Below are 19,739 nucleotides of genomic sequence, written 5' to 3'. Positions count from 1 at the left end.
TAATAAAGTAAGGGTTAAAATGGAAAATCTTCCAAAAAATAGAAATTCCAAAATTGGTTCTCCATCTGCCATTAACTCTTGTGGAACACCTAAAGGGTTAACAAAGTTTGTAAACCCAGTTTTGAATACCTTGAGGGGTTTACTTTCTTAGATGGAGTCACTTTTTTGGAATTTCTATTCTAGCGGTGCAACGCGGGGGCTTGAAATGGGACATGGTATAAACAAAACCAGTCCTGCAAAATCTGCCTTCCAAAACCCATATGGCATTCCCCTCTTTCTATGTCCTCCCGTTTGGCCAAACAGTAGTTTAGGACCACATATGGGGTGTTTTTTCAAACTACAGAATCAGGGTAACCCATATTGAGTTTTGTTTGGCAGTTAACCCTTACTTTATTATTGGAAAAAATGGGTTAAAATGGAACATTTTCCCAAAAATTTTAATTACAAAATTTTTTCTTCATCTGCCATTAACTCTTGTGGAACACCTAAAGGGTTAACAAAGTTTGTAAACCCAGTTTTGAATACCTTGAGGGGTGTACTTTCTTAGATGGAGTCATTTTTGGGGAATTTATATTCTAGGGGTGCAACAGGGGGCTTCAAATGGGACATGGTATAAACAAAACCAGTCCTGCAAAATCTGCCTTGCAAAAACCATATGGTGTTCCCCTCCTTCTATATCCTCCCGTTTGGCCAAACAGTAGTTTACAACCACATATGGGGTGTTTCTGCAAACTATAGAATCAGGGCAACCCATATTGAGTTTTGTTTGGCAGTTAACTCTTGCTTTGTTCCTGGAAAAAATTGAATATATTGGAAAACTTTCCAAAAAATCAAAATTCTTAAATTTTATGTCCATTTGCCATGAAGTCTTGTGGAAGACCTAAAGGGTTAACAAAGTTTGTAAAATCAGTTTTGAATACCTTTAGAGGTGTAGTTTCTAAAATGAGGTCATTTTTGGATGGTTTCTATTATGTAAGCCTCACAAAGTGACTTCAGACCTGAACTGGTCCATAAAAAGTGGGATTTGGAAAATTTCTGAAAAATTGGGAAATTAGCTTCTAAACTTCTAAGCTATGTAACAGCCCTATAAAATAAAATATAATTCCCAAAATAATACAAACATGAAGTAAACATATGGGGAATGTAAAGTCATCACAATTTTTGGGGGTATTACTATGTGTTACTGAAGTAGAGAAACTGCAATTTTGAAATTTGCAAATTTTTCAATATTTTTGGTAAATTTGGTATTTTTTTATGCAAAAATGTTTACTTTTTTGACCCAATTTTAGCAGTGTCATGAAGTATAATATGTGACGTAAAAACAATCTCAGAACGGCCTGGGTAAGTAAAAGCGTTTTAAAGTTATCAGCACTTAAAGTGACACTGGTCAGATTTGCAAAAAATGGCCAAGTCCTTAAGGTGAAATAGGGCTGAGTCCTTAAGGGGTTAATGGGGTCCGGGTTTGCTCATCACTATTTAGTTCATCTCCTAGCAAACATGTGTGAAAATCACACCTGCTTGAGGATGAGATTTTCACATTCATGGGGCCTGCGTTGCATGAAAAACGCTGAATATAGAACATACTGCAATTATCATGCAACGCACAAGTGATGCGTGAAAAACACCGCTCATGTACACAGCCCAATTGAAATGAATGGTCTGGATTCAGTGAGGGTGCAATGCATTGACGTCACGCATTGCACCCGCGCAGAATACTCGCCCGTGTGAAAGAGGCCTAAGTCTTCAGGTTTTTTTCACGCTCGTTAAAAATGAATCAAAACTGAAGGCACAGGCGCAGAAAAATCTGAAACACTGAACGCAAAACATACAAAACTGATTGCGTAATGGTGCGAGTTTCACTGAACGCATCCTGAGCCAATCTATATTGTTCGTCTGAAACAGGTCTTACCCCCCCCCCCCCTTTACATAAGGAGTCCTGTAAAGTACTCAGGACAAAATTTGTTGTCCCCATACTCGTCATGTAATCACTGGAATTCACACAGTACACAATACACATCCATTAACTAAGTGAATAGAACCAATGTTGGAATAATTATTATTGTTGTTATGATTGACGATTTGGGTGGCTTAAGAGTTAGTACAATTGCTCTACAGCACCAGGGTCCTGGTCAAGGTCAATATTTGCATGGCGTTTGCATGTTCTCCCTGTGTTTGCATAGGACTGACGTGAATGACAAGAATTTGTACAGCACTGTTAAATATAATACCGCTATTTAAAGCAGTTGTTCAGCAAATGTCATTTATCACCTAGAGAACTTATCACCAAAACACTTACTAATGTATTGAGATTGTCTATATTGTCTCCTTTGCTGGCTGGATTCATTTTTCCCTCACATTATACACTGCTCGTATTCAGGGGTTACGACCACCCTGCAATCCAGCAGCAGTGGACGTGCTTGCACACTATAGGAAAAAGCGCTGGACACTCTGGTGCCCGGGACCGTGGGTGCGCACATAAAAATGCATGCACAGCAGCTCACATTCCGGCCACCTTGTATCTGTGCTGCAGCGGAGGCCATGGAAACCCCTGGAGACGAGCAGCGTCTAACGAGATAAAAAAATAATAATGTATCAAGCCAGCGAGTGAGGCAATATGAACGATCACAATACATTAGTAGGTGCTTTGCATTAACTTTATCTACATGATAAATGCCATTTGCTGAAGTGAGACAACCCCTTTAAAGAGGTTATCCCATGACTAATGTAAAAAATTAAAATCAGATATCATATAATACATGTGTAGCACCCCAGAGTTGTGTTACTACACGCCTCTACCCCGCTACTATCTTCTAAGAGCCTGTACATTGTCATCTGGTGTAATTTATATTATGTCTTCACAAATGTGCATCTAAAACTATGTTAAATACAATAGTTCCTTGTAATTTTCCAGGTGTACCAGCAGGTGGCAACAATGCATTGGCCAGGTACAAGTCCTAGTTTAGTGTATCTAGGCTGGAATTGATTATTCCAGCTTAGTGCCCCCTCTGTGGAGGTATAGACTGTTCCCAAATCCTGCAGCATGGGTGGAGAAGGAAGTCAGTATGCCAGCCACCCCTGCTAGGGGTAGGGTGTGTGTGTGAGGAGATCCCCTGCATAGGGAAGACAGCAAGGATCTTGTCTCGGCTGAGACCTGATCACATACCCAGCTGAGCTCCTTCAGCCTCAGCTGGATAAGAAAAAGCAGAGAACCACAGACAACCTCCAGAGTTCCAGGAAGAGAACGTCCCCTGAGAAACCATCTGAGAGATAAGTCCAGAGACCTAGGAAAAGCCATTCCTCCTCAGCTAGTCTGTCCCTGCAAAGCAGAAGTTACAGAAAATTGCAGAACATTAATTCCTGCCACAGTTACAGAGCTACCAAGCAGATGTCCTATCCTGCAAGCTCCCCAAGTTTAAAGCAGAAGCATGTATTCCTGCCAATGATTGCCAAAACCTGCTGGGAACAGAGACCAAAACTTTATACTGCTCGGATACAAGTTATCTTCAGTAAATAAACATTTGACCTTCATCTAAAGGTTTGGACATCATTTCTGCTGCAAAGTTCCTTTATTACTCCTACTATCACTACACACAAATTTATTGCAAGTGAACCAGGGGCCAGGAGTCCAGCCGTACCCAGGTAGGAGACACTGTTGACACAATTATCACCACCCTAGAGACTTCATAGGCCATTACACCACTCTGGCATTCCTAATATGGGACGTGCATTATAACACCTTGGAAGGGCCCTGGGGTAGTACCCTGCACATGCTGCAATTAGCGTCATGAACAAATACAGACTATTATCCACCTGTATACTGCCCCACTGCATAAGTGTCGTTAGCGTTACCCCATATCCTGCTCATTGCACATGACAATCTATTTCTAATAAAACTAGAACCAGCCCTGTACCGCAGAGATCTCCCAATCATTGCTCTGCTAGATTTATATCAAGCTGGCAGCTCAAGGGGAGTGTCTTTTCTGCTGCAGCTAAGGGGGCGTGTCTGAGCTCTCCCTATCACAGCTCAGGGGGCGTGTCTGAGCTCTCCCAATCACAGCTCAGGAGGCAGTTAAAGGATGAAACTGAGGTGTCAGGTGCCCGACCGAGCAGGAGCCCAGTGCCTGATCAGGAGAGGGAAGAGATTTTTTTTTTTAATTATAGAACTGAGAATGTGGGTCTGATCTGAGCATGGGGGGGTCCAGATCTGAGCAATAGGGGTCTGATCTGAGCATGAGGTTTCAGATTTGAACATGGGGGGCAGATCTGAGCATGGCGGTCTTGTTTGAGCATGGGTTGGTCAGGTCTGAGCATGGGGGGTCAGATCTGAGAAGGGGGAGATCTGAGCATGAGGGGGGGATCTGAGCACTGAGGGTCTGACACTGGGAGTCTGATTTGTGTTGTCTGATCCAAGTATTGGGGGTCTGATTTTGGGGGTTTGATTTGGAAGTCTGATGAGGTTTGGGGATCTTGTTGTAGGTCAGATAAGGATTGGGGATCTGATTTAGGCCGAATGCACACGGACGTTTTTCACGGCTGTGAGCGGTCCGTGGAACCGCGGCCTGGATTCCTGCTGAGACCAGGAGCGCACGGCGTCATTGGTTGCTATGACACCGTGCGCTCCCTGCTGCCGCCACAGTACAGTAATATACTGGTGCTTTCGGCCTTAGGAGTCTGATTTGAGGTCTGATGAAAAATATTTTTTTTTTATCTTATTTTTCTTTGGTAAAACCTAGGTGCATCTTGTAGGGGGAAAAATACGGTAACTGTGCGTAAATGTATAGCCTGTGGCTCCTGGTAGTAATACTTTTTTTTTTAGGCTCTTTGTGTATGTGGGTTGGCCACCCCTGTTATATACCCTTCCTAATTTACACTTACTTTATTTAACGTTAACTACAGTGACTTGATATAATGTAAAAATATAACAAAAAAAACAATACAGGGAGTGCAGAATTATTAGGCAAGTTGTATTTTTGAGGATTAATTTTATTATTGAACAACAACCATGTTCTCAATGAACCCAAAAAACTCATTAATATCAAAGCTGAATATTTTTGGAAGTAGTTTTTAGTTTGTTTTTAGTTTTAGCTATTTTAGGGGGATATCTGTGTGTGCAGGTGACTATTACTGTGCATAATTATTAGGCAACTTAACAAAAAACTAATATATACCCATTTCAATTATTTATTTTTACCAGTGAAACCAATATAACATCTCAACATTCACAAATATACATTTCTGACATTCAAAAACAAAACAAAAACAAATCAGTGACCAATATAGCCACCTTTCTTTGCAAGGACACTCAAAAGCCTACCATCCATGGATTCTGTCAGTGTTTTGATCTGTTCACCATCAACATTGCGTGCAGCAGCAACCACAGCCTCCCAGACACTGTTCAGAGAGGTGTACTGTTTTCCCTCCTTGTAAATCTCACATTTGATGATGGACCACAGGTTCTCAATGGGGTCCAAATTAGGTGAACAAGGAGGCCATGTCATTAGATTTTCTTCTTTTATACCCTTTCTTGCCAGCCACGTTGTGGAGTACTTGGATGCGTGTGATGGAGCATTGTCCTGCATGAAAATCATGTTTTTCTTACCTTGCAGACTTCTTCCTGTACCACTGCTTGAAGAAGGTGTCTTCCAGAAACTGGCAGTAGGACTGGGAGTTGAGCTTGACTCCATCCTCAACCCAAAAAGGCCCCACAAGCTCATCTTTGATGATACCAGCCCAAACCAGTACTCCACCTCCACTTTGCTGGCGTCTGAGTCGGACTGGAGCTCTCTGCCCTTTACCAATCCAGCCATCTGGCCCATCAAGACTCACTCTCATTTCATCCGTCCATAAAACCTTAGAAAAATCAGTCTTGAGATATTTCTTGGCCCAGTCTTGACGTTTCAGCTTGTGTGTCTTGTTCAGTGGTGGTCGTCTTTCAGCCTTTCTTACCTTGGCCATGTCTCTGAGTATTGCACACCTTGTGCTTTTGGCCACTCCAGTGATGTTGCAGCTCTGAAATATGGCCAAACTGGTGGCAAGTGGCATCTTGGCAGCTGCACGCTTGACTTTTCTCAGTTCATGGGCAGTTATTTTGCGCCTTGGTTTTTCCACACGCTTCTTGCGACCCTGTTGACTATTTTGAATGAAACGCTTGATTGTTCGATGATCACGCTTCAGAAGCTTTGCAATTTTAAGAGTGCTGCATCCCTCTGCAAGATATCTCACTATTTTTGACTTTTCTGAGCCTGTCAAGTCCTTCTTTTGACCCATTTTTCCAAAGGAAAGGAAGTTGCCTAATAATTATGCACACCTGATATAGGGTGTTGATGTCATTAGACCACACCCCTTCTCATTACAGAGATGCACATCACCTAATATGCTTAATTGGTAGTAGGCTTTCGAGCCTATACAGCTTGGAGTAAGACAACATGCATAAAGAGGATGATGTGGTCAAAATACTCATTTGCCTAATAATTCTGCACGTAGTGTATAAAGGGCATAGATTGTTGACTTTGTAGACAGGGCCTTCCTCCTCCTCACTGGAGGTATTCCTAGCTAAAGAGCTCTTTCCATGAGAAGCAGCTTCATTGCCTTGGTGAGCCATCGCTATAGCAACCAAAGGCCCAGCCATCTGCTGCCTCTTCCTCGGTCTCCTCCATCTATACAAACAAGCTGAAAAACTGAACGTCATCGCAGCCACAGCCCGAGTTCAATACAACTAATTGCTTTCACAGCAGCCACCCTAGAGAAAATCACTCTCATCTATCTGTAATCTTTTCAGAACGGCAGTAGTTTGGACTAATGTGACCCAATTAAAATCAACCTCTTCCATTACATCAAATTTGTTAGTTCACAGAATGCAATGAGAAAATATACAGTATTCATGTATTTTCTTGTCTTTATGTTTAAAAGTAGATCTTAAAGGGGTTGTCTGGTTATTAGTAAATCACCGGCGGCAGGCAGTAGTGTATCTGGTATCTCAAGAATCCTGACTGCGCCACATGATCAATCTGCAATCAGGATGCAATGGCTAATCGATTTAAAGGGGTGGAACAGTATCATTAAAATATAGGTATGCAGTAGGGTGTGGGAAAGATAAATAAAAAACCCTAAATTACCCTTTACCTGCAAGTGATGGGCTTTGCTTGCACACCTGACTGCTGGAGCCAGTGAGTGGCTGCAGAGGCCTTATGACAAAGAATGGGTCCCTGCCACTTCCCATCTAGTGGGGAAACCATGTTGATGGAATGGAGGGCTTTTAGCAAGGTGAATTAGGTTTTTCTTAATTTTCTTTACACACTTCTGTATGCCGTTGCTGTTTTATTTATACCGACAACCCATTTGAAATGATTATTCATTGCATTCTGATTGCAAATAGACTCATGGATCAGCAAATACTACATCTAAAACCACAATGATCTGGCAGTCAGGATTGCTGAGATACCAGATCTTCATATTTTCCTGACCACCAGAAGGTTTTTTTTTGATTCAAGCTCAATGGGCCTTTCACACGACGCAGCAATGGCTCTTACAATGACAATGGAATTGATACCAGTACAATGCCATCAACTACTGTACGAAACCACAACACTATGCTGTGATCATGGGAGCAACATGGTGGGTCAATGGTTGCCTTGGGTGTCTTTATATAGGTTCCTGTATTTGAGGATGAAGCATACACTACAGAACTGGGATTGTAAGAAACTAAAAGAAAACTGCAGCTTTTATTTCTTAAAGTGCTTGTGCAAAATGAAAGCTGAGACTACTTGAGATTATAAGAAATGAAGGATATGAAAACATCTTTAGCCATTAGTCATCCTTAGGGTGTAGCCAAGGAGTGCAGTTGTACACTGGCCCTGTTGCCTAAGGGTGCTCTAAGTCCCCTCTGCCACTAAAAAGGCATCAGATTTATAAATGGCATATAGGAGATAGTCAACCCTACATTAGGGCCTAGGAGCTTCAAGTAAAGGTCCCTTTTTATGGACAGATGGAGCAGGTGATTAGGAAGACAAGGAAGTGTTCTTTTCTGACAATTGTCTGCTCTTCAGTGGAGGAGACCACTGCATTTACCTGCTGAGATCTTCTCCACAGTATGGGGAGGAGCAATTGCTCGTCCCAAAACAGAATCATTTAGCCGGCAGCAGAACCCGCTTCCGGCCAACAATGATTTAGGCAACCACATTTATGATCCTAATACATTATGCTCGTTCATCGAGTAATAGGTGGCACCTTTACACCGACAGATTATCAAAATTTACTCTCCATTCACACGTCCGTGATGTGTTGCGGACCCGCAAACTGCGGGTCCGCAACACACCAGCCCGGCACCCCCATAGAAATGCCTATTCTTGTCCGCAAGCTGTGGACAAAAATAGGACATGTTCTATCTTTTGCGGAGCTGCGGACCCGAAGATCGGGGACGCGCTCCGCAATTGCGGATGCAGACAGCACACTGTGTGCTGTCCGCATCCATTCCGTCCCCAGAGAAAATGAATGGAGCCTTAGGCAGTGTAAAGGGACATTTACTCCTATGCTTCTTTCTTAGGTATTATTCTAACAAGCATACTGACATCTTGCAGGGTGCCATAGCTCATATCAATATAAGGGCCCTCTACTGATATTGTTTTGGATCCCTATATTTCCTAAGTTAGGACAAGAAAAAACTGGGAGATTTATCAAAATTAGTGCAAAGGAAAACAGGTTTAGTTGCTCATAGCAACCAATCAGATAGATCCTTTCACTTTCAATAGGAGTTCTGAACAGTGAAAGGTGGAATCTGATTGGTTGCTATGGACAACTAAGCAAGTTTTTCTTTGCATCAGTTTTGATAAATCTCCCCCTTAGGGCTCATTCGCACAACCGTTGTTCGGCCGTTCCGTGCATTGGGGGACGCAATTTGCGGTCCCCAATGCACAGAGCTACATCTGTGTGGCTGCCGCAACAGATCCAGCCCAATTCAACTTGAATGGGTCCGTGATCAGTCCGCACCGCAAAAAAAATAAAAATAATTTTTGTGGTGGAGGCACGGACAGAAACCATGGAGTTCTTCCGTCGGGTTCCTTGCCTCCGTTCCACACCGACCTTCCGGTTTGCGCATCCGCGATGCAGGGTGCACACGGCCAGTGCCCATATATTCCGTAAACGCTATTTGTGGGCCGCAATACAGGTACGGCCGAACAACGGCCGTGTCAATGAGCCCTTAAAGAGTGCTTGTTCATCAATTTTCCTCCATTGCTAACATTTGGGATCCTGAGAGGAGGAGGGCACTGAGAAGGTTCATTTGGTCCACAGAGAAGAAGGATAGAGTACATTTTTACAAGCCACGTCCTTTCATGGACCCATAACATAGATAGGACGTAGCCTGGAGCCAAGACAATGTAGGGTATCTAATACAGTGTTTACGCCACTACTGTGATGTAAAAAGGTAGCAAATTATGTCTCATGTCATGTTTGTGCCATAGTTTGTGACTTTGAGTTTCTCAACACTGTTCTAAAGTGGCAAGAAAATGGGCAAGGCTTATCAGGAGGGCTGGGGCTTCACACGGCCCGCTGGATTTTCTATAACTCATGTCAGAAACTATGCCAGCCCCTAGCTGGCAAAGACTTCAGTGTCTGGCGCATGGACTGCCAGAGATGCTACCAATTTATAAAGAGAGCAGTGCATCTCACTGTGGCCCTGTCACGCTTCGGTGTGGGAGGGAAACACCACACCGAGCATAGGAGGGAAGGGGGGCGGGGGCAGGGAATCAGGCCTGAGAACTAGGGAAGGAATATGGAACCTCCTAGTGAAAACCCTAACCAAAATCCGAGTTAATACGCAGGAATACCTAGAGTCCTATCTAGCCCTATAGGACCCTGGTACTAATGGCAGGGAGTCTATTTCAGGCCTAATACAAACAATAGGAAATGCAACACACAGAACCCAAACAAAATACAAAAGGGAAAGGAAATACTTAACTTCAAAGGGGCTATGGAAGCAGCAGGAACTCAGCTGAGATCCAATCACAAACTATCCACAGGTACAGAAGCTATAAACCACACAGCATTGTGGGAGAAGTAACTATAATTATGGAAGGTTAAATGACCACATTAGCAACACCTGGAGGCAAGGGGTATGGCCATTAACAGAAACACAGACGCCTATTGTTCCGCAAGAAAAACCTCTCAGATCAAACCATGTGTTGCCAGTCTCACAGATCTCCTGCCACTCACTGTCGCCGGGACGTCCGTATGTCTTGGTACGTCCGTGATAGGCACACAGTTATCAAGACTGGCATTTGTTGATTCCATTCCAAATTGAACATGCTACTATCACACCCATCCTTAAAAAGCCTTCTCTTGACCCATCCTCTTTGCCTTGCTAGGCATATCCCATATGCCTCAAAAGCTACTTGAACAACAAGTCCACCTGGAACTGTCCTCTCACTTCTCTTCCTACACCTTCTTCGACCAGCTACAATCTGGCTTTCGACCCCATTACTCAAATGAAACCGTCCTAACTAAAGTCATCAACAACTTGCTAACTGCCAAAGCTAAACAACATTACTCTGTCTATCTCTTCCTGACCCTGTCCTCTGCCTTTGATAAAATTGAGCATTCCCTTCTGTCCCACATTATCTCATCTCTTGGCATCACAGACTTGACCTTCTCCTGGATCACCTCATACCTTATAGACTGGACATTTAGGGGGACATTTTTCAAATGTGAAATTTTTGTGGTCTAAAAAAGTCGCAAGTCATGGCAGTTGTGAAATTTTCTGCGAAATTTGGTTAAAGTTGCGACATTTCGTGATCCTAGCCACTTTTTACAGTGGTCTATGTTTAAGAGCTAAAAGGGAGATTAGAGCTGGATTATGGCGCATTTACAATGTGCAACGTTTGCAAAAGTTGCAACGTACGAAGGCAACCGTCTGTTCTACTTTTACACCTAAGGTTTAAACCACGTTGCACTTACTCCACATATATAATTAAGATGCACTATTAAGAAAAAAAAAAAAACACTTGGGAGATAATAAAGTATAAATATTGTAGATCACCGATAATTACAAAAAGCACGCTAAAGGAGTGATCCAAAAGTAGTTAGATACAGTTGTGCTCATAAGTTTACATACCTCACAGAATTATCGATTTATTAACCATTATTCAGATAATATGAATGATGACACAAAAACTTTTCATTCACTCATGGTTAGTGGTCGGCTGACCAATTGTGTTTACTCTTTTTTAATCATAATCACAACACAAACTACCCAAATCACCCTGATCAAAAGTTTACATACCCTGGTGATTTGGCCTTATACCATGCACACAACTTGACACAAAAGGGTTACAATGGCTATTAAAGGTAACCATCTTCACCTGTGATCTGTTTGCTTGTAATTAGTGGGTGTGCATAAAGCATCAATGACTTTGACTCCTGACAGACCATTGCATTTTTTATCCAGTGCTACACTGATGTTGTCCTCATCATAGTAGATCAACTAGGATAGGGCCAACTAGGGTCAGTTTATCTAGGGAAAGGTTCCGGACGGGGTCGCCCTTGTAATAGCCCCATCTTTTTCCAGGGACAGCCTCATTTTGTTTCCTTGGACAATTTATGCATCGTAGAACCCATCGACGGAGTGGTAGGACGAATGGTTTTCATTTAAGTGTGCCGCCGTGCACCATTGTTTCTACTACACATAAGCTTCTTGCCTTTGTTGGTTCATCTATTGTGACAAGAAGCCTTTCTTGTCTGTTTATCTGTATTATTTTGATTTATCTTGAGGGCCATCAGTTTTAAAAGTGGTATTAAAAATTGCGTTTTCTACATATATAACTAATTTTGGATTACTCCTTTAGGCTACATTCACACGTCAGTATTTTTCTATAATCCGAATTTCGGTCCATTTTTTGCGGATCCGTTGTTCCTGAAAATGTTTCCGTATGTCATCCGTTTTTTGCGGATCCGCAAAAAACGGAAACATGTATACATTTCAATAATCAAATAAAGTTGTTTGGATTTCTTTGAAAAAAAATAAAATAAATAAAATAAAAAAAATTTGCTATGTGTTTCCAGGAACGGATTCCGCAAAAAACGGAAGACATACGGAATGACATCCGAATGTCTTCCGTTTTTTGCGGAACCATTGACTTTGCATTGTACCAGGATCCGATTTTTCAGGAACATAATAGGACATGTTTTATATTTAAACGGACATGCGGAACGGAACAACGGAAACGGACAGCACACATTGTGCTGTCCGATTTTTTCCAGGACCCATTGAAAATAAATGGGTCCTGATCTGGTCCTGATCTGTTCCGCAAAAAACGGAACAGATCAGGAAAGAAAAAACGGACGTGTGAATGGACCCTTAGTGTGCTTAAGGTGCACCATTTCATAAATTTGGTGCTGGCACATAAAACAGCCAGACTTAAAACTGACACAAACAATCTCAAACGATAAATGACCGACTTAGAGTCTACTACTCTCAAACCACCTTCTTGTCTTGCCCCGTCTCTGTTGGTGTCATTCAAGACTCTAACCTAGGGCCCTTGCTCTTATCAATCTGCCTGGGAGTCCCGTGGCTTTCAGTATCACTTCTATGCTGACAACATGCAAATTTACCTCTCTGGGCCATTTGTCACCTCTTTACTATCCAAAATCCCACAATGTCTATCAATGTATTAAATTTCCCCCATCTCAGTGAGCTCCACCAACAGACCTATCTATTAAAGTCAATGGCTGTATGCTTTCCCCAGTCCCACAAATTCGCTGCCTTGGGGTAATCTACGATCTGCACATTCCTCTACCAGGAGTCTGCAAAAATGCTTGTACATGCCCTCATCTCCTGCCTAGACTACTGCAACATCCCATTCTGTGGCCTCCCATATAGCACTCTTGCATCTCTTCAATCTATCCTCACTTCTGCTGCCCAACTAATCCAATTCACCTCTACCCTTGTTACTCCTCTGTCTCTTCTGTCAGTCCCTTCACTGGCTCCCCATTGTCCATAGAATCCAGTACAAAACATTTACCATGATATACCAGGCTGTTCACAACCTGTACTCTCCATACATCTGTGACCTGATCTCCCAGTATCTATGGAATGGAATCTACCATCTTCACAAGACCTCCTTCACTAGTCCTCTCTTATCTGCTCTTCCCACAATCACCTCCAAGATTTCTCCTGTGCATCCCCCATACTCTGGAACTCTCTACCCCAACATATCAGATAATTACCTACAGTGGAAACCTTTAAAAAAAAACTGAAAATTAACCTCTTCAGATTAGGCTACTTTCACACTAGCGTTCAGAGCGGATCCGTCTCAGACGGATCCGCTCATATAATGCAGACGGTGGCTCCGTTCAGAACGGATCCGTCTGCATTATATTGTAAAAAAAATTCTAAGTGTGAAAGTAGCCTCAGACGGATCCGTCCAGACTTTTACATTGAAAGTCAATGGGGGACGGATCCGTTTGAAGATTGAGCCATAGTGTGTCATCTTCAAACGGATCCGTCCCCATTGACTTACATTGTAAGTCTGGACAGATCCGCACGCCTCCGCACGGCCAGGCGGACACCCGAACGCTGCAAGTAGCGTTCAGGTGTCCGCCTGCTGAGCGGAGCGGAGGCTGAACGCCGCCAGACTGATGCATTCTGAGCGGATCCGCGTCCACTCAGAATGCATTAGTGCTGGACGGATGCTTTCGGGGCCGCTTGTGAGCCCCTTCAAACGGAGCTCACGAGCGGACAGCCGAACGCTAGTGTGAAAGTAGCCTAAGCCTACAACCTACAGTGACCCTGCTGCCACTAGAGCGCCATATGAGCAGCTTCTACCTTCACCGACCTACTGTATCCTTTTCCCATCTTTGTAGATTTTATGTCCTTGTGGGAAGGATCTCACTCCTTCTGTACCAGTTTGTAAATTGTATTTTTCATAGTTATTGTACTTATTTTGTATTATGTATGTAAACTCATTTTCCGTATGGACATCATTATGGAATAAATGATGCTAAAAATAATATATCTAAAAACCCTTCTGTATTCATGAAAATTGAGGAAGACAATGAGGAAATATATGAAACCGTCCAAAATGAAAATCTGTCTTTGTTGCCTATAGCAACCAATCACAGCACAACTTTCATTTCTTATAATGCTCTTCAAAATTGTGAGCTGCAATGTGATTGGTTGCCCTGGTCAAAGACAGTTTTCATAAATCTAATAGGGCAGATTTATTACAACTGTTCGTATGCCAGAAACTGAAATGAGCAGGTGTAAATTTCAGATGTTCCTTCCAATAAGTCCTTTTTCCCCATTTGAAGAGTGGTGAGAAGCTGAAAAAGTCACTAATTCATTGTGGAGTAAAACCTTCAGGACAGTTCCTGTGGCAGCCGTCCATATCCATATGTATAGTTAGATCCATAAATATTGGGACATAAACACAATTGTAACATGTTTGGCTCTATACACCACCACAATGGATTTTAAATGAACAAGATGTGCTTTAACTGCAGACTGTCAGCTTTAATTTGAGGGTATTTACATCCAAATCAGGTGAACGGTGCAGGAATTACAACAGTTTGCATATGTGCCTCCCGCTTGTTATGGGACCAAAAGTAATGGGACAGAATAATAATCATAAATCAAACTTTCACTTTTTAAGGCCCCTTTCACACGAGTTTTCCGCGCGGGTGCAATGTGTGACGTGAACGTATAGCACCCGCACTGAATCCTGAATCCTGATTAATTTCAATGGGTCTGTGTACATGAGCGTTGTTTTTCACGCATCAGTTCTGCGTTGCGTGAAAATCGCAGCATGTTCTATATTCTGCGTTTTTCACGCAGCCCTGGCCCAATAGAAGTGAATGGGGCTGCGTGAAAAACACATTGCATTCGCAAGCAAGTGGGAGTGCGATGTGTTTTTCACTGATGGTTACTAAGAGATGTTGTTTGTAAACCTTCAGTTTTTCATCACGCGCGTGGAAAACGCATCAAAACGCATTGCACCCGCGCGGAAAAAAATGAACAACTAAACGCAATCGCAGACAAAACTGACTGAACTTGCTTGCAAAATAGTGCGAGTTTCACTGAACGCACCCTGAACGCATCCGGACCTAATCCGTCACGCTCGTGTGAAAGAGGCCTAATACTTGGTTGCAAATCCTTTGCAGTCAATTACAGCCTGAAGTCTGGAACGCATAGTCATCACCAGACGCTGGGTTTCATCCCTGGTGATGCTCTGCCAGGCCTCTACTGCAACTGTCTTCAGTTCCTGCTTGTTCTTGGGGCATTTTCCCTTCAGTTTTGTCTTCAGAAAGTCAAATGCATGCTCAAATCAGATTCAGGTCAGATGATTGACTTGGCCATTGCATAACATTCAACTTCTTTCCCTTAAAAAACTCTTTGGTTGCTTTTGCAGTATGCTTTGGGTCATTGTCGATCTACACTGTGAAGCACCGTCCAATGAGTTCTGAAGCATTTGGCTAAATATGAGCAAATAATATTGCCCGAAACACTCCAGAATTCATCCTGCTGCTTTTATCAGCAGTCACATCATCAATAAATACAAGAGAACCAGTTCCATTGGAAGCCATACATGCCCACGCCATGACACTGCCACCACCATGCTTCACTGATGAGGTGGTATGCTTAGGATCATGAGCATTTCCTTTCCTTCTCCATACTCTTCTCTTCCCATCACTCTGGTAGAAGTTGATCCTGGTCTCATCTGTCCATAGGATGTTGTTCCAGAACTGCGAAGGCTTTTTTAGATGTCGTTTGGCAAACTCTAATCCCTCCTTCCTGTTTTTGAAGCTCACCAATGGCTTACATCTTGTGGTGAACCCTCTGTATTCACTCTGGTGAAGTCTTCTCTTGATTGTTGACTTTGACACACATAACCCTACCTCCTGGAGAGTGTTCTTGATCTGGCCAACTGTTGTGAAGGGTGTTTTCTTCACCAGGGAAAGAATTCTTTGGTCATCCACCACAGTTGTTTTCCGTGGTCTTCCGGGTCTTTTGGTGTTGATGAACTAACCGGTGCGTTCCTTCTTTTTAAGAATGTTCCAAACAGTTGTTTTGGCCATGCCTAATGTTTTTTCTATCTCTCTGATGGGTTTCTTTAGTTTTTTAAGCCTAATGATGGCTTGTTTCACTGATAGTGACAGCTCTTTGGATCTCATCTTGAGAGTTGACAGCAACAGATTCCAAATGCAAATAGCACACTTGAAATGAACTCTGGATCTTTTATCTTCTCATTGTAATTGGGATAATGAGGGAATAACACAGACCTGGTCATGGAACAGCTGAGAAGCCAATTGTCCCATTACTTTTAGTCCCTTAACAAGTGAGAGGCACATATGCAAACTGTTGTAATTCCTACACTGTTCACCTGATTTGGATATAAATACCCTCAAATTAAAGCTGACAGTCTGCAGTTAAATCTTGCTCATTTCATTTCAAATCCATTGTGGTGGTGTATAGAGCCAAAAATGTTAGAATTGTGTCGATGTCCCAATATTTATGGACCTGACTGTACCTGGTGCTCCTAGCATTAATTAATACTGAGAGCATCCGGTTATATACCCGGCTGGAGGCCATCAGGAGGGTATGGATGGCCCTATGGGCCTCGGCCCACCGGGACATTTCCTTGTAGGGTCTATGGCCATTCAGCCCGTGAAAACCTTTGATAACTGTGCCACGATGGTGTCAATAAGCTCAAGTGTTAATCTCATATCTACACGTGCTAAGAGCAACATGTTCTTGTCTGCAGAATGATGGAATCTATGACAGCCTGCTTACTAATCAGTGGACATGCCAGTAACATAACACACAGTGACATAGCGCCATACGACCATTTCCCTGTTACATAAATAATCCATAAAGTCTGAATTAGGTAACTCAGGAAATGCCAAGCATTTAATTAGAAGGCCTAATGATTTAATGATGCATTATGTCCAAGATTTCATTTTAAGCCATCAGTATGCCTTGTTATGTCGTCCGCCATTGCTGGATGGATAGCAGATGGAGTACATTGTGTCTATCTGAAATACAATTCTACATACACAATCAAAGAATGACAGACAGTGTCATCATCAACCGACAGTAAGACAATATCAGACACAACGTAACAAATTAATATATACCAATATACTGTATATTCATTGAGGCATAACAGCAGGATGATGCAGCCGTTGCAGAACAAAACTAGACATTCCCATCACTCCTACATGCCTTGCCCCTGAATGGTACCTCACCGTACAACAACATCCAGTGACATAACATAATAGGGTTCTCTAATAACGACCATGGCTGAGGACTTCGAGTAATGATACTCATCTATACAACCACATGGATACACATGCATGTACACATGACAACACACACATATACACACATACATAGTAATACAGCTTAATTCAACATTTGGGCTTCATTATTTCTGCCTGTGATCTCTTAATAGAGATAATACAGGATGTGTACCCGCGGTGTTATGGGAGAAAATGCAGATAAGTGTGAACTGAGCTGTATCCAAATAATGACAATGTCAGCTTTAGTACATCTGAAGGACTCGGCCATACTACAAGTACATATTATATACAACATATATCGCAAAATGAGCCTTTTCTTACCCGTCTGTTAAATTAGGCCTAATGATGCTCCTGGTAATCGCCCATACAGATCCCTTCTTCTGTACATCAACGGTGATCAACGGTATAAAACATAAAGCAATGCAAGAAACCTTCAATGACAACAACATAATACAGCCACCTACGCGATTAGTCTGGAGCTGTTCAGTGAGTGAGCATGACACTGCCTTCCTATAATACGTATGTGAACAGATGCAGTATATTTTGCCATGAGCTGTTTTATGGAGGGTGCTGGCCTTTGCTTCTTCCAAAAAATAACCAACCCTTTCAGCTCCCTCTCTCCAGTAAAGATTTTTTGAGAAAACGTATAGTCAGCTTACCTTAGCTAGAAGCAGAGTAGAGGCAGAGCTCTTCTGTATGTAAGCCTGTCTCTGAGGCTGGTACTGAGGACTCAGTGTTCACTGAGAGGGGGTTGGGAGGAGTAGGCAGAGCTCTCTTCCATATGGGGAGGGAAGGATTGTGCTGCGTGTGTTCTAAAATGGATCTAACATCCGTCTGACTGCAAGTGAGAGGGATTAAAGGCTATGCATTATTCATCCTGTGGTTAAGGGAAAAACTGACAGGTTAAATTGTAAGGGGCGTAGGCATCTGACTTATCCTCACCAAGACTTCCACCTTCTGCCTCATGTTTTCCATTGGCAAAAATATCTCCTTTCTTGTTTTGAAAGCTGGAAAAAGAATGTTACATTTTGCATCATAAGGGCTGGTGAATACAATTGTGTCCTATTCTTTTAAAATATTTTAAAGATATTTTTAAGGTCGGTCAAAGAACGTAGAGGTTCTTTTATTAAGAGCGGGGTTCAAAAAATGAGCCCTCACACAGCTCGGTAGACATAACTTTAAAAAAAAGTTATGGGCATTTGAATATGGCGATGAAAAGAAAAAACACATTTATTTTCAATGTTTGTTAAAAGAAAAAAAAAATCTGTATTAAAACATAAGAAAAACTGTATAATTGTGGTATTGTAATTAGGGATGAGCGAACTTCTGTTTTCAAGTTCGGCGTACAAGGTTCGGGTTATCTAAGAATTCTGTTATTGATTCCGTAACTTATGGTCTGTGGTAGCGGAATCTATAACGGAATTCTTAGATAATCCGAAAACAGAAGTTCACTCAAGACTAGTTGTAATCGTACTGACCCAGAGACTGATGGCAACAGGTCAGTTTTGCTGCACAGGGAAGTCCATAAAAACAAAACCCATAAATGCGTTTGTTTGAATGCGCATTAGCATTGATCTGGCAGTGTAATACTACCACCGGAGTCTTTCAACATGTTCAAAAATAATAATTTGCCAGCAGTAGATGATGCCATGTAATCAGCACTCTGCTGCCAGCAAACAATGTATCAGTATGGGAACGAGCACTGGTATTAATGATCGCTCCTCCTTCTACTGAGGAGGAGATCGGTCTCCTCCACTAGCATTTACTTCCCGACAATCACCTGCTACATTTTTACAGTAGTCTGTTGATTATTTAGAGCAATCATGATAAATTCATAACTGTTATCAGAAGACGGTAAATGAAGTCAGGTTTCCATAAACCTTTCATTATTCATGTGGGTGGTTAGAGGGATTGGCTTCATTTCAAGATAAGTGTTTATCAACCAACGCTGACGGCATTTCCACTTCATTTCTGAGGAATAATTAAAATCAAAGCATAACCTTTATACATGGCATTCAATGACCTTTGTACTTGGAGCTCTCCTCCCAAGCATTGGCCTAAGCCACACTTATTCAATTAACTAAATATACCTAAGACAGGCACTCTACATCGGAAACCAGTTCATAAACACAATAAAAACATCAATGGTTAAAGTACATATAAGATGCTTGAATAAGTGTAGCAGCAGTTCACCCTCTTGTCAGTCTGGAAATGGTGCTCTGTCAAGTTGACTCACTACTAGAGATGGCCTTGCAGTTCGCCCGGCGGCGAACTTTGCTTGTTCGCTATTCGCAGAACATGCAAACATATGGCGATGTCCGCCGGTGCCATATTCTTTTGCATTGCGCCCAACTTTAACCCATGACACATCCATCAGGTGGGACAGGACAGTCAATTGAGACATTTTAGCACATTGACATACCCCCACCCTATCAAAGAACCCGATCTGG

General features: G+C 42.3%; 1 protein-coding gene across 1 annotated transcript in view; it reads right to left on the bottom strand.

Moving 5' to 3' along the window:
* Nucleotides 1-18,100, bottom strand: part of LOC122927427 (major prion protein homolog) — a 36,376-nt gene extending 18,276 nt beyond the window's left edge. The window contains exon 1 of the mRNA XM_044279254.1: nt 17,949-18,100. The gene's annotated coding sequence lies outside the window, so the exon portion shown is untranslated. The remainder of the gene's footprint in view (nt 1-17,948) is intronic.
* Between the last annotated feature and the right edge of the window lie 1,639 nt (nt 18,101-19,739).

Source organism: Bufo gargarizans, chromosome 2, assembly GCF_014858855.1.
Source record: "Bufo gargarizans isolate SCDJY-AF-19 chromosome 2, ASM1485885v1, whole genome shotgun sequence".
Lineage (NCBI taxonomy): Eukaryota > Metazoa > Chordata > Amphibia > Anura > Bufonidae > Bufo > Bufo gargarizans.
Note: the sequence above shows the minus strand (reverse complement) of the source record. Positions and strands in the feature narration are given on the sequence as shown.